Source organism: Coenobita brevimanus, chromosome 62 (genome assembly GCF_032717465.1).
Source record: "Coenobita brevimanus isolate Jiangsu-jjx chromosome 62, ASM3271746v2, whole genome shotgun sequence".
Classification (NCBI taxonomy): Eukaryota; Metazoa; Arthropoda; class Malacostraca; order Decapoda; family Coenobitidae; genus Coenobita; species Coenobita brevimanus.
This window is the reverse complement of record NC_137015.1, coordinates 40,691,089-40,705,925: the sequence shown is the minus strand read 5'-3', so window position 1 is coordinate 40,705,925 and position 14,837 is coordinate 40,691,089.

Below are 14,837 nucleotides of genomic sequence, written 5' to 3'. Positions count from 1 at the left end.
GCTCTCTTTAATTTTAGAGCCAGTTCTATCTTGCTGTCTTTAATTTTAGAGCCAGTTCTATCTTGCTGTCTTTAATTTTAGAGCCAGTTCTATCTTGCTCTCTTTAATTTTAGAGCCAGTTCTATCTTGCTCTCTTTAATTTTAGAGCCAGTTCTATCTTGCTCTCTTTAATTTTAGAGCCAGTTCTATCTTGCTCTCTTTAATTTTAGAGCCAGTTCTATCTTGCTGTCTTTAATTTTAGAGCCAGTTCTATCTTGCTGTCTTTAATTTTAGAGCCAGTTCTATCTTGCTGTCTTTAATTTTAGAGCCAGTTCTATCTTGCTGTCTTTAATTTTAGAGCCAGTTCTATCTTGCTGTCTTTAATTTTAGAGCCAGTTCTATCTTGCTCTCTTTAATTTTAGAGCCAGTTCTATCTTGCTCTCTTTAATTTTAGAGCCAGTTCTATCTTGCTCTCTTTAATTTTAGAGCCAGTTCTATCTTGCTGTCTTTAATTTTAGAGCCAGTTCTATCTTGCTCTCTTTAATTTTAGAGCCAGTTCTATCTTGCTCTCTTTAATTTTAGAGCCAGTTCTATCTTGCTCTCTTTAATTTTAGAGCCAGTTCTATCTTGCTCTCTTTAATTTTAGAGCCAGTTCTATCTTGCTGTCTTTAATTTTAGAGCCAGTTCTATCTTGCTGTCTTTAATTTTAGAGCCAGTTCTATCTTGCTCTCTTTAATTTTAGAGCCAGTTCTATCTTGCTCTCTTTAATTTTAGAGCCAGTTCTATCTTGCTCTCTTTAATTTTAGAGCCAGTTCTATCTTGCTCTCTTTAATTTTAGAGCCAGTTCTATCTTGCTCTCTTTAATTTTAGAGCCAGTTCTATCTTGCTCTCTTTAATTTTAGAGCCAGTTCTATCTTGCTCTCTTTAATTTTAGAGCCAGTTCTATCTTGCTCTCTTTAATTTTAGAGCCAGTTCTATCTTGCTCTCTTTAATTTTAGAGCCAGTTCTATCTTGCTCTCTTTAATTTTAGAGCCAGTTCTATCTTGCTCTCTTTAATTTTAGAGCCAGTTCTATCTTGCTCTCTTTAATTTTAGAGCCAGTTCTATCTTGCTCTCTTTAATTTTAGAGCCAGTTCTATCTTGCTCTCTTTAATTTTAGAGCCAGTTCTATCTTGCTCTCTTTAATTTTAGAGCCAGTTCTATCTTGCTCTCTTTAATTTTAGAGCCAGTTCTATCTTGCTCTCTTTAATTTTAGAGCCAGTTCTCTTTTCACTCAGATTTTCGCTTTGTTTATTGCTCTCATTCTCTCTCTCTCTCTCTCTCTCTCTCTCTCTCTCTCTCTCTCTCTCTCGTTGCCTCCCCAATTTTTTCTCCATGATTTTTTTTTCTATTTTTCTTTCCTCCTCTCTCCATTCCCTCCATCTCCATTCTCTCTTCCCTCCACCTCCATATTTTTCCTTCCTCTCCCTTTTTACCTTTATTCCTATTTTCATTTTTCCATTCTCTCTCTCTCTCTCTCTCTCTCTCTCTCTCTCTCTCTCACCTTTTTTCACCTTTGCTCCTCTTTTCATTTCTCACCATCTTTCTCGCTTCCTCTCTTTCCTTTTCCTCTCTCCATCTTCATTTTCATTCTCGCTCCCTCTTTCCTCCTCCTCTCTCTCTCTACCTCCCAAGTCCTTTCTCTCTCTCTCTCTTTTTTTTTTTTTTTTTTTTTTTTGCGTGCGTGTGTTATTTGTGGAGTGCGGGGGGTGACTGCGGCGGCTTGAGTCATGTTGCCCAGCTGTTCCCGCCACCGTCCACACGCCCCGCCCCTCCACGTGGACTACATCCCTCCCCATTCACCATTTCTTAACCTCCCTCCCCTCTCCTAGTTAGTCTCTCCCTCCTCAGACCACCCATTCCTGTCGTCGTCTTCCCTGTTTTGTCTTTCCTGATATCGAAATTCGTTGCCCAATTAGCCTACTTGTCAATATTAACCCAGGAGATGCTAGAATAAAGTGCTAAAGAAACGGTTCCACGGAGGCATCAGGTCCTACGAAAATACGCGCCTATAAGCTACCGTATTCTCGTAAACTTAGCGACTTATTTTACTTACTATACCGTATTATTCTCTTGTTTCCTATTCATATCATTTGAATATAAAGACAGATTACTTATATAACATACAAACCATAATCAACACCTTGTATGCAGAAATAAACAAGAAAAGATGATGCTTAAGTAAGGCTCCTAAGATGCTGAGAATACAGCTCGCCTCCCGTCACCATGGCAACGGCCTTCCCATTGGCTGGTTTGGACGCGTCACCCATTTCCTGGACGCTGATTGGCTGGCGCGGCGTCGGTAACCATGGCAACGCTGTACCGGGGTTTGGATTGGCTGAGCGTGCTACTGGTGCGATGGTGCCACGTTTTGTAGTCTTACGTATTATATATTTAAATTTTAATGGTTTTAGGAAATGTATCCTTATTTTAAGGTAGGAAAGATGGAAACAAATATGGAATAGGGCTGATTTTTGGAGGTTTAAGGGAAAGTATGTGGATTTTAGGGACCGGAAAGTCTGTTCGCGTCACTCCTTCGCGGTCTGGCAATGCGGCGGTGTTGCGGTTGGTCGCGGAGGACTTTTGCTCCGCCGTGATTGGTCGGCGTCTGGACCAATCAGCGGCCAGCTTGTGATTACTCCACGTGGACTCCCCCGGGATGTTGGTAGGTGGGATGGTGGTAGTGGTGGTAGGTGGGATGGTGGTAGGTAATGGTGGTTGAGTGTGTGCGGGGAGGGATGATATTATTATGAGTTTTATTACACGCCCACACCCGCAGACTTGCCCACACCCACACCCTCAGTCACGCCCTTATCCACACCCACAGCGATGCTTACACCTTCCCTTATACTTACCCACACCCTCACCCACACCCTCACCCACTCACCCCCACACTCACCCACACCCTCACCCACACCCTCACCCACACCCACACCCTCACCCTCACCCACACCCACACCCTTACCCACACACCCAAACTGACTCGCACACCTACTTCCCGCTCACACCGATTTGACATGGGAGAGAGAGAGAGAGAGAGAGAGAGAGAGAGAGAGAATTTTGTGTGTACTGTACATGCGTTTGTGTACTCGTGTGTGTGTGTGTGTGTGTGTGTCTACGGTATGTGTACAGCATATATATATATATATATATATATATATATATATATATATATATATATATATATATATATATAATGTGTGTGTGTGTGTGTGTGTGTGCGTGTGTGTGTGTACATCTGCCAGAACTTCCGTGTGTATTCATTTGTAAGTCACAGGGTGTATTTTGTGTGCACTGGTGTGTATATATATTTGTGCCAGTTTGAGTGCTGTGTGTGTGTGTGTGTGTGTGTGTCCTCCATTTCTCACATGTGTATTGGTGCACACGTTATGTACGCATGTGTACATCCATGTGTGTGTATACTCCTGTGCTATCCATTTCTCTCATTTGTATCCCTGTATGGTGCACACGTTATGTACGCATTTATGAACGTACATCTGTGTATTTGCATGTGTTCATATACATATTCTGATGGAGTGTATGAATTTATGTATGTGTGGAAAAACCTTGTAGGTGAGTGTATGTGTGTTTGTGAGAAAATAGCAGTGTGTGTGTGTGTGTGTGTGTGTGTGTGTGTGACGTGGCAGTTTTGACGGTTGGCGGATTTGAATTTGACGGTTTAATCTTTGTGGTTTTTGAATATTAACGGTTGGGTGATTTGAACGTAACGACTTGACAGTTGGTTATTTGAATTTCGAGGCTTTTGACAGGGTGTGGTTTTGTGTCAGGTTTGAAGGTTAGAGATTCATAATGTTGACAGTTTTGACGGTTGAGATTTTGAATTTGTCAGTGAAGCTGTGGAGTGGGAGGGTCGTTGTACATTATCACCAGCGATTTATTTGGTATATTTTTTATGGTATGTACTCTTGTTATTTTAATTATTTATTTTCTTTCTCAGTATGGATGTAGGATGTATCAGTAACAGAGAAGGATACTTAGACGTAGCGAGAAGATTAAGTCGGTATAAAGAATTTGTTACGAAATCAGGACCTTAGCATAATCTTATGTGAATGGACAGATGACAGTTTTAGGCCAAGTTTAAGTAAAAAGAACTTAACGAACAGTACTTATTAGTCGTTAAAACCGTTGACCGTTAATACCGTTTGAAATGTGATGGTCATGTTTTCTGGCAGTTTTGAAATGTGGCGGTTGGGGCGGATGGCAGTTTTGAATTTTGAAAGTTGTGACAGTTGATCGTTTTGAAATTTTAAACGTGATTGGTATGGGATGTATTTTGTGTGTAGTTTGATTTAGGTGTGTATTATGGATGTTGTGTGTGTGTGTGTGTGTGTGAGAGAGAGAGAGAGAGAGAGAGGCCATTTCGGACAGCTGTTACACTTCATTCTTCCGTTACGGTGGTCCTCAGGCATAGGATCAGCAAATATAAGACTTGTATGGTGTGTGTGTGTGTGTGTGTGTGTGTGTGTGTGGGAGAGAGAGAGAGAGAGAGAGAGAGAGAGAGAGGACTAATGAAGACTCAGGAAATTAAGATTCGAATCCAGTTTATTATCATTATTATTATTATTATTATGGTAGTAGTAGTAGTAATAGGTGTACTGCAGTAATGTGTCCAAGATGGTAGTAGTAGTAATAATAGTAGTAGTAGTAGTAACAACCAGATAATATTCAACACATCACTACAAACACTCACACGTTACACACAAATATATGTAATTATGTCCTGTAATAAATGTACTACGCATTACAAAATTGCCTTGTACATCGCGGAAAATTACCCGAAAATTACATATATTACAGAGGCAGGACGATGTAATGTGCTTTTGAGAGACGAGCTGGGGATGAGGAATTTAACGGTTAATCTGATGGACGGAAGGATTATTTTTGTTATTATTATTATTATTATTATTATTATTATTATTACTACTACTACTACTACTACTACTACTGCTACTACTGGTGGTATTATTATTATTATTACTGTTATTTTTTTTTTTTAAAGAAGTCGGTTTTTTTTACCTAAGATTGAGTCATATTAGCCTGATTTAAATGTTGAATGTACAGAGCGGCTTGGGACGAGAACTATAACGTTAATAATCAAATCTGCCTTTTTTTTTTTTCAATATTCCGCGGCTTCCATTTCCCCCTACGGCTTTATTCATACATTTTTTTATACATTTCCATAACTCTTCACTGAGCCAGCATTTGATAAATTGTGAAATGGCTGGTGACGAGTATTTTTCATTACGATCAGAAGAGCTGGGACGAGAGTAATCCGATTTTTGAAATGCCAGTGGTCGTTATTTCTCTCTCTCTCTCTCTCTCTCTCTCACACACACACACACACACACACAGCAGAAGATTAGAATTAGCTTTAAAGACAATAATTACGAACGCAAGGTAAAGGTTGGCATTGAAATTTAAAAACACGACATTTCAAAACACAATTCACCTTTTTATCGTTTTTTCGGCCATTTTGAATTTTCTCGTGAAGCTTTTGAAAGTTTTAAATTCAGCGGATTTGTAACGGTCGTGGGATGTTATTTTGTACGATTTAAATTTTGTCCTGAAGTTTTGAAAGTTTTAAATTCAACGGATTTTAAAAGGTCCTGGGATGTTATTTTGCGCGATTTAAATTTTCTGTCCTGAAGTGTTTGAGTTTTAAATTCAAAGGATTTTTAACGGTCGCGGGATATTATTTAACACGATTTGAATTTCCTGTCCTGAAATCTTGGAAGGTTCAGTATTTAACGGGTTTTTAACTTTTTTTTTTTTTCTACCGTTGTAGGATAGTATTTTGGCGAGTTTGATTTTTGCGGAAGTTCAAAATTCGAATGATTTTTAACGGTTGGAATGTTTGAAATGTTAAGTAGTTTTATTTTGTATTTTGATTTTGTTGAGTTTTGAATACAACGGATATATAGCAGTTAGGGGAGGTGTGTGTGTGTGTGTGTGAATCAAACCACATGAACGGACATACTATTTACACTCACTTCAAATATACGTCTCTCTGTCTGTCTGTCTGTCTGTCTCTCTGTCTCTCTCTCTCTCTCTCTCTCTCTCTCCATTTGGAATAATTTCATAGGAATGGTATTGAAAGGCGGTGTTGAAGGCCAGTTTTTATAGTTCAAAATTCTAATGCCTTTGTTTCTTTTTTCTTTCAGTTGGTTTATGGATTTGTATTTTGGCCACATCTATCTGTCCCTGTATCTATCAGCCTTTGTATCTCTCTCCGGAAAAGTGAGGAAAGGTCTTAATAGGATGAGAGAGAGAGAGAGAGAGAGAGAGCAACGTGATAGCTCAGAACCAACATATAAAACCACCAACGTCAACCCTACAGATAAAGTGAGAGTGAGCGAGTGAGAGAGCTAGGGTGAGAGAAAATGAGAGAGAGAGAGAGAGAGAGAGAGAGAGAGAGAGAGAGAGAGAGAGAATGAAAAATGTTGGGAGAATGAATGACAAAATGTGTGTGTGAGAGAGAGAGAGAGAGAGAGAGAGAGAGAGAGAGAGAGAGAGAGAATATTGGGAGAATGAATGACAAAATGTGAGAGAGAGAGAGAGAGAGAGAAATATTGGGAGAATGAATGACAAAATGTGAGAGAGAGAGAGAGAGAGAGAGAGAGAGAGAGAGAGAGAGAATATTGGGAGAATGAATGACAAAATGTGAGAGAGAGAGAGAGAGAGAGAGAGAGAGAGAGAGAGAGAGAGAGGGGGAGAGAGAGAGAATAAGTGAGTTAAAGTTTGTGTGAGCGAATGAGAGAGTGCAAGAAAGAGGAAGTGGAAGGTAAGAAAGTGAGTGAGAGTGAGGGCAAGGGAGCAAAGATTTGTAGAGAGAGAGAGAGAAAGAGTACAGTACATTAGGTGAGAATAAAAATGTGAGTTAAAGTTTGTGTGAGCGAGAGAGTGAGAGAGAGAGAGAGAGAGATAGGGAAAGAAAGTGAGAGAGTGGGAGGTAAGAAAGTGAGTGAGAGTGAGGGCAAGGGAGTAAAGATTTGTCGAGAGAGAGAGAGAGAGAGAGTGAGAGGCGTCAAACACAACCACCACTCTGACCTCACAGCCCCCCGCGGTTTAGAGAGAGAGAGAGAGAGAGAGAGAGAGAGAGAGTGAGTGAGAGAGAGAGATGGACTTCGGATAAAATGGAAGTGGAAGAGGGTTATAGATAGATAGATAGGTAGATAGATAAAAGGAAAGGATCGAGAGAGAGAAAGAGAGAGAGAGAGAACGTAGAGAGCAAGGGAGAAAGAGCAGCAGCGGAGAGGCAGGAGGGAGGGAGGGAGAGACGGGGAGGACTTAGGAGGGGGAGTGCGAGGCTAGGGGAGTCAGTTGAGTAGAAACCAGGGTGGCGGGAGGACGTACGCCCCATCACTCTCGGCTACAGCGGTATTACAACGAGTACAGTGACCATACTTGCAACGGTACAGTGTTTTGAGTTCCTGTAACCCCTCCGCCTGGATTTACAGTGATTACAAGAAGGATTACAGAGGTACAGTGGCTAGTGAGTGGATTTGTGAGCTTGTGATTTCCTGATACAGAAAAAGGGTGTTGGATATACAGTGGGTACAGCCGCCATTGCGAGGATTACAGTGGATACAGCGACCAGGTTTTGAGGATTAATGTGACATCAAGCGGATCCAGCTGCGATTACAAAGGATTACAGTGACTTACGAAGGTTTTAAAGGATACAGCGAGGGATTTTCAGCATCCAGTGGCGGTTACAGAAGGATTTAAGAACAGCAGGATTACAGTGACAGTTTGAAGCATTACAGGATTACCACTACGCCTCTGCTGTAACCCTCCAGACGTGAGTTACGGGGAGAAGTAACATTACAGTTTGGTTCACAATATTATATACAGAAATACAGTAACTAAAGAGAATGAAACTGATATTGTTATGTATTTCCATTAGGACGCAAAATTCACGGCTGAAAGAGAAATAATTGATGCAAAAACAAAAAAAAATCAGTTATAGATACAAAAATACAAAGCCCATTAATTAATTCTGTAACAATTTGCCCGTCCCGTTACAAAAACCACGTTGCATAAAAATATCCGTTGGTTGCAGATTCAAAAAACAATTGTCTTAATCTGTTTTCCCATCAGTTGGTACAAAAAATATATATATACACGTTACAAAATAACGGTGCCTCAGATAAATAATTCTGTAGCGTAACATTTTTCCGCCGTTACAAAAATAAAATGTATTCCGGGGCAACTCATAGAAATACAAGAAAATACAGCCTTGTACCTGTAATGCATGTCGTTAGTTAGCTATGTAACTGAAAAAAATTGAAATAAATTCTGCTGTAGTGTATTGGTCATTAAGAGAAATAAGTTTATTCATAAATTTGCGCATTGGCTCGAAGTTAAATACAAAATACAAAATGATATATCCATTTTTTTTAATTGAAAATAATACAAAATATTATAAACCACAGTTCTTTTACATTACAAAATAAATATCCGTTGTAATCCGAAATATGACAATACAATAATGTATATCCGTTATAACTTGAAATACGAAAATACAAAATAGTTGTCCGTTATCATTTGAAATACGAAAATACAAAATAAATATCCCTTACAAATTGAAATACGAAAATAATAATTATCCGTTACTAATTCAAATATGAAAATAGTTACAAACGTCTTTATTACAGTTGTTACATAATGCCAGACCTTTAATTTAAAAAAAAATCGCCATTATCTTTTAACAAAAAAATATATAAACTTTTCGGTTCCCCTCAAAAAGAACAAAAAACAAAAAGAAAAATACGAAAACCTGTAAAAAATACGTTGAAATTTGTGGACAGGAACGTATTTCAATAAGGCGAGAGAATGTTTGTAGTTGTGGTAGTGTAAGATAGTGGTTGTTGCCGCGGAATGGTGGTAGTGTGGTGGTGGGGAGATTGCCCGGCCACTCGCGATGGTGGTAGTTGGGATGGTGGTTGAATTGTGGTGGATAGTGGTTGTTGGAGTTGAAATTGTGGTGGTTGGTAGCTGTGAATGGTAATGACTGGTAGTTGTGGTGGCTGGAATTGTGGTTAATGATGGTGGTGGTTTTCGTCGATGGTTTGATTGGGGCAATTGTGGTTGGAGGTTCCTGCCCTATCGCGATTGTGGTAGATGGTGGTAATTGTGGTTGGGATGAATTGTGGTAGTTGTGGTTGGGATGGATTGTGGTAGTTGTGGTTGGGATGGATTGTTATATATAGTTGTGGTTGGAATGGATTGTGTAGTGATTGGGATGAACTGTAGTAGTTGTGGTTGGGATGGATTGTGGTAGTTGTGGTAGGATGGTTGGATTGTGGTAGTTGTATTGGTTGGGATTTTGGCAGGTGTGGTTAGTGGTAATTTGGAATGGTGGTTGAAGTGTAGAATTTTGGTAGGAATGTTGATAGTCCGGGATTGTGGTAGAAATATAGGTCGTCTTGAATTGTGGTAGGAGTATTAAGTCGGAATTGTGGTGGGAATATTTGTAGTCCGGAATTGTGGTAGGAATGTTGGTTAGAATTGTGGTACATGCCGGAATAGTGGTAGGAAATGTTGGTAGCTGAGCCGGCGCATGGCTACCACTATTTTTGGAGCTTCTTATCAACCACTATCTGTGTACACAAAGACTCGGTGTTACTCAGACGGATGTGGTGGTGGTGATTGTGGTAGAGATTGTGGTTGGAGGGGCGGGATGGTTGTGGCTGGTGTGGTGGGAGGGATGGTGGTTGCTGTGGTTGTGATGGTTTTTGTTAGAGGGGCGGAATGGTGGTAGTTGTGGCTGTGATTGTGGTAGCGATGGTGGTTCGTCCTATGAGGGTTGGATCGGTGGTTGTGGTGATGGTCGCTTGGATAGTGGTAGTTTCGAGCGATGTTAGTAGTTGTGGTAGTATGGTTAGTAGATAGTGGTTAATGATGGTGGTAGTTGTGGTTGGGGTGATTCTGTCCGTTGTGATGATAGTGGTGGTGATTGTGGTAGGTTGGATGGTGGTAGTGGTGGTGATTGTGGTAGTGTGTGCGCAGTTAAACATTTGCCCAACACACACACACTCCCCCTCACCAAACATTGTGTGTGTGTGTGTGTGTGTGTGTGTGTGTGTTCTGAGAAATGGCTTGCCTCCCCCCTTCCGCCCCTCTTCCCTCCCTCTCTCCCTCCCTCTCCCTCTCCCTTCCTTCCTACCCCACCCTCTCCCTTCTTCCCTCCCTGCCTTTCACTCTCCCCTGCCTCCCTCGCTCTCTCCCTTTCTCTCCCCTCCCTCATCCCTCATCTTCCCTCCTCCCCTCCCCTCCCTGCCCCTCCTCCTCCTCTCACTCCCCTCCCTTCCTCCCTCACTCCCCTCTCTTCTCTTCCTGTCTCCCTTCACGCTCTCTCCCTGCGCCTCCCTCCCTCCCGTCTCAGCCTCCCTCTCTCTCCCTCCCTCCGTCCCCTTCCCTCCTCCCTCCTCTCCATCAGCTCATGCGTGGAGGAGAAAAGACTGGAGGAGCCGAGATATTTACCTCCACCCCATGAGAGAGAGAGAGAGAGAGAGAGAGAGAGAGAGAGGAAGAAAGAGGAAGGAAGGAGGGATATTTAGGCTACCTGAGAGAGAGTGGAGGGAGGGAGAGAGGAAGGTGGGATATTTACCTGAGAGAGAGAGAGAGAGAGCAGATATTTACCTCCACCCTATAAGAGTGAGAGACGGAGAAAAACACGCAGAAAAAAAACACCAAAAAAAAAACAGGGTTCCTTTGTTTTATTGGTGTTTGTTCTGTTTATTATTATTGACGGGAAGATGGCGGTGTTTGGATTGCAATTTGGGACGTGTGAGTGCTGTTTGGAGCCCTTTGTGTGTGTGTGTGTGTGTGAGAGAGAGAAAGAGAGAGAGAGAGAGAGAGAAGGAGGGTGGGAAGGAGAGATTGTTAGTGATTTGTTAGTGGGTTTTCATGTGTGTGTGTGTGTGTGTGTGTGTGTGTGTGATGGGTTTTCATTGTTATGGGTTTTCATTGTGTGTGTTTGCGTGTGTGTTATGGGTTTTCATTGTGTGTGTGTTTTATGGGTTTTATTGTGTTTTATGGGTTTCAGTGTATGTGTGTGTGTGTGTGTATTTTATCGATTTACGTGGGTGTGTATCAGTGCTTTTTGAATCCCTTTGTGTGGTGTGCGTGGATGGGTGTATGTGTGTTCTGTGTGTGTATGTGTGTTCTGTGTGTGTATGTAGGTGTTTGTGTGGTGAGCAGGTGATTGTGTGGTTGTTTGTATGACGTGATAATTGTGTGTGTGTGTGTGTGTTTGGTTTATGATTGAAGTAACTTATGTGTATTCTGTTTATTATGACTCCCCACGATATATATGCACAGTGTTTGGTCAGCGTTTGTCTGTTTGTGAGTGATGAGTGTTTGGATGGGTGTTTATGTGGTGTAACTATTTGTTTGTGTGTTTATGTAGGCTGTTTGGAGCGATGCTTGTTAGTGGAAGTGATGTTTGAACCCGTTTGTATTGGTTGATGGTGTGTGTGTGTGTGTGTGTGTGTTTTGTGATATGTGGGTGTTTGGTGGTTGATGAGGTAGGCCTGTGTGTGTGTGTGTGTGTGTGTGTGTGTGTGTGTGTGTGTGAGGAAATTAGTGTTTTTTATGGGTTGCGGTGCTTTATTGTGTGGAGGTGGAGTTGTGTTTGAATCACTTGTGTTTTATTGGTACTTGAGGATGCGCTGTCACTGTAGATTTCGTAACTCCTCTTCCTTACCTGTTTATTCTGAATGGTACACCTGTCTCCCTTTGTACGGTATGTTATTAAGGAAAACTCGAAAATAAAACGATTCATTACGATATAAATAACATAAGTGCATTATTAAGGTGTAGGAAGGAAAATAAATCGCTTAAGTACAGGTGTTAGGAGATCACCTAGAATAAGGGCTATAGGAGCTTGGGTGTTAGTTCCGTGCACCAATCAGAGGCCTCCTTTACCTTGGCCCCGCCCACCTCTAGCTGGATGGACCAATGGGAAGAGAGATTGGGTTGTTTACAGTGAGAGGCTGTTTAAGGAGAGAGAGAGAGAGAGAGAGAGAGAGAGAGAGACAGAGACAGAGAGAGAGAGAGAATGTTAAGTGGAAGTGAGAAAATAGGAAAGTAAAGTGTTTGTGGTGTGAGAGGGAGTTTTGTGTGTGTGTGTGTGTGTGTGAGGAAGCTGTGTGTAGGTGTTAGTATACCCGGTAGGTATTTGTGTATTTGGAGGTGTGTGTGTGTGTGTGTGTGTGTGTACGAGATACCGTATTCGTGTGTGTGTATTTGGTGGTGTGTGTGTAAGCTGCGTGAAGGTATGTGTGTACTTCAGGATCTATGTACGTGAAGGTATGTGAACTGTGTGTGTGTGTACGTGAAGACCTAGGCTAGGCTGTGTGTGTGGGTGTGTAAGAAGGCTTTGTGTGTAAATCGTAGCTGTGTCTGTGAGATTTGTGTACACGTGAAGGCATGTGTGTGTGTATACTAGTATACTAGTGTGTATGTATGTGTATATGTACGACTAATGTATGTGTATTATATTCTGTATTATTGTGTGTACGTAAAGCTGTTGTGTGTATGGCGGTACCGGTTCGCTTATTTTTGTTTGTGTAGGAATGTGTGCGTGTGTATGTATGTATGTGTGTACGTGAAACCTTTGTATGTACGTATATACCTTATGTGTACGTGGGACTTGTGTATGTATGTATGTGTGAACGTTGGACCTGTGTATGTGTTCGTGGGACCTACTGTAACCTATGTATGTATATGTGTACGTTGGTTCTGTATATGTATGTATGTGTGTACGTTGGGGTCTGTGTATGTAAAGGTGTGTATATGTGCATTTTTATATCGGTGGGGTGTAGGCTTCTGTAGATTTATGTGCTTGTGTAGGCTATGTACGATGCAGTACGAGAACATACTGTACACCGTATGTGTGTACGTAAAACTTGTATGCTCGTATGTAGGCTAAAGGTGTGTTTATGTGCACTAGTATGTATGTGTATGTATGTACGTTAATGTTTGTAAACTGTATGTATTCCTTGTATTGATGTATCGGTAAGTGTGTGTGTACCGTAGCGTATTTATGTACACATGTATATCTGTGTATGTATGTATATCTGTATGTATACCTCCCAGCACTTCACCAGTGTTTTCCACCAAAAAACACGCACATAAACAAATCAAACGCACCCTTTTAACGCTGCCATTTTTCACAAGCCAAATTTATTCCTCGCATCGCTAAAATAAAACTCCATAAATTTTTTCCCAATTTTATCCGCATTTGAAAGCTCGCTCAACGAATACCATCAAAGCGATTAGTTTTTTTTTTTTTTTTTTTTTAATTTTTTAAAAGCCTCTTGACAGCTAAAATATACGATCGGTTAATAAAAAAAATATATATAGCCAAGTTTTAATAATTTAATTTGGATGCGTCCGTTGTAATCGTGTGTGTGTGTGTGTGTGTGTGTGTGTGTGTGTGTGTGTGTGCTTTTAATACAGGCCAATTGTGTGTGTGTGCGCGTGCTTTTAATACAGGCCAATTGTGTGTGTGTGTGTGTGTGTGAGAGAGAGAGAGAGAGAGAGAGAGAGAGAGTGAAAAGGGAAAGGGTTTGATATGTATCAGAGGGAGGGAGAAGGGTAGGGAAGGGAGGAAGAGATAACAGAGGAGAGAGAGAGAGAGAGGGAGAGAGGGAGGGAGGGAGGGGAGAGAGAGTTCATTCAGTTAGTAAAAAGTTTAGATTAATTGGATGTTCTATGTCATGGCTGGCTTTTTCCCTCTCTCTCTCTCTGTCTCTCTGTCTCTCTCTCTGTCTCACACACACACACACACACACACACACACACACACACACACACACACACTTTCATCCTCACACTATTTTTTTTTGTCCTTTTGTGTGTGTGTGAGAGAGAGAGAGAGAGACAGAGACAGAGACAGACAGACAGACAGACAGACAGACGAGAGAGAGAGAGAGAGAGAGCGCCAGGCCACAGCATCCGTCCACTCAATAACCGAACCTAAAAACCCCTGTAGATTATGCCTAATGGAAAATGGATCCCACGCCGCTCTCTCGCTCACATTCTCTCACTTTCTCACTCTCTCTCACACACACCACCATTTTCACACATCCCGAAAAAGCCAAAAATAAAAACTACGCCCCCCCATACACATCCACCTAAAAAAAAAAATGTATATATGAGTGGATTTATATTTAATTGTATTTTCTGTGTATTAATTTTTGTAACGTGATGTAATTCGCTTAACATCCTGGGTTTTAATGGATATACGAGAGAGAAAGAGAGAGAGAGAGAGAGAGAGAGATATTTTCCTCCCCCTTGTCTCCCTCTGTTATTCTCCCTCCTTTCTTCCAACATTCCTTTCTCACCATGTATCTTCTTTTCTCTCCTCGCCCTCCCTTTACATTCTCTCTCTCTCTCTCTCTCTCTCTCTCTCTCTCATCTTTTTCCATACCTCCTTGCCTTCTTTCCTCCCTCGCTTACCTTCCTTTCTCCCTCCCGTCTTCTCTCCTATCCCTTATTCCTGTCCCTCTCTCCTTTCCTCTCCCTCTGTCCTTTCCTTTCCCTCTCTCCTTTCCTTTCCCTCTCTCCTTTCCTCTCCCACCCTCCATTCCTTTCCCTCCCTCCATTCCTCTCCATCTCCCTCCTTTCCTCTCCCTCCCTCCCTCCGTTCATTCCTCTTTCCTCTCTATTCCTTTCCCTCTCTTCCTCTCTCGCTCCATTCCTCTCCCTCCTTCGCTTCATTCCTTTCTCCCTCGCTCCATTCCTCCCTCACGTCTTCTCAGTTTCTCCTTCCCTCCCTCCCTCCCCTCCCTC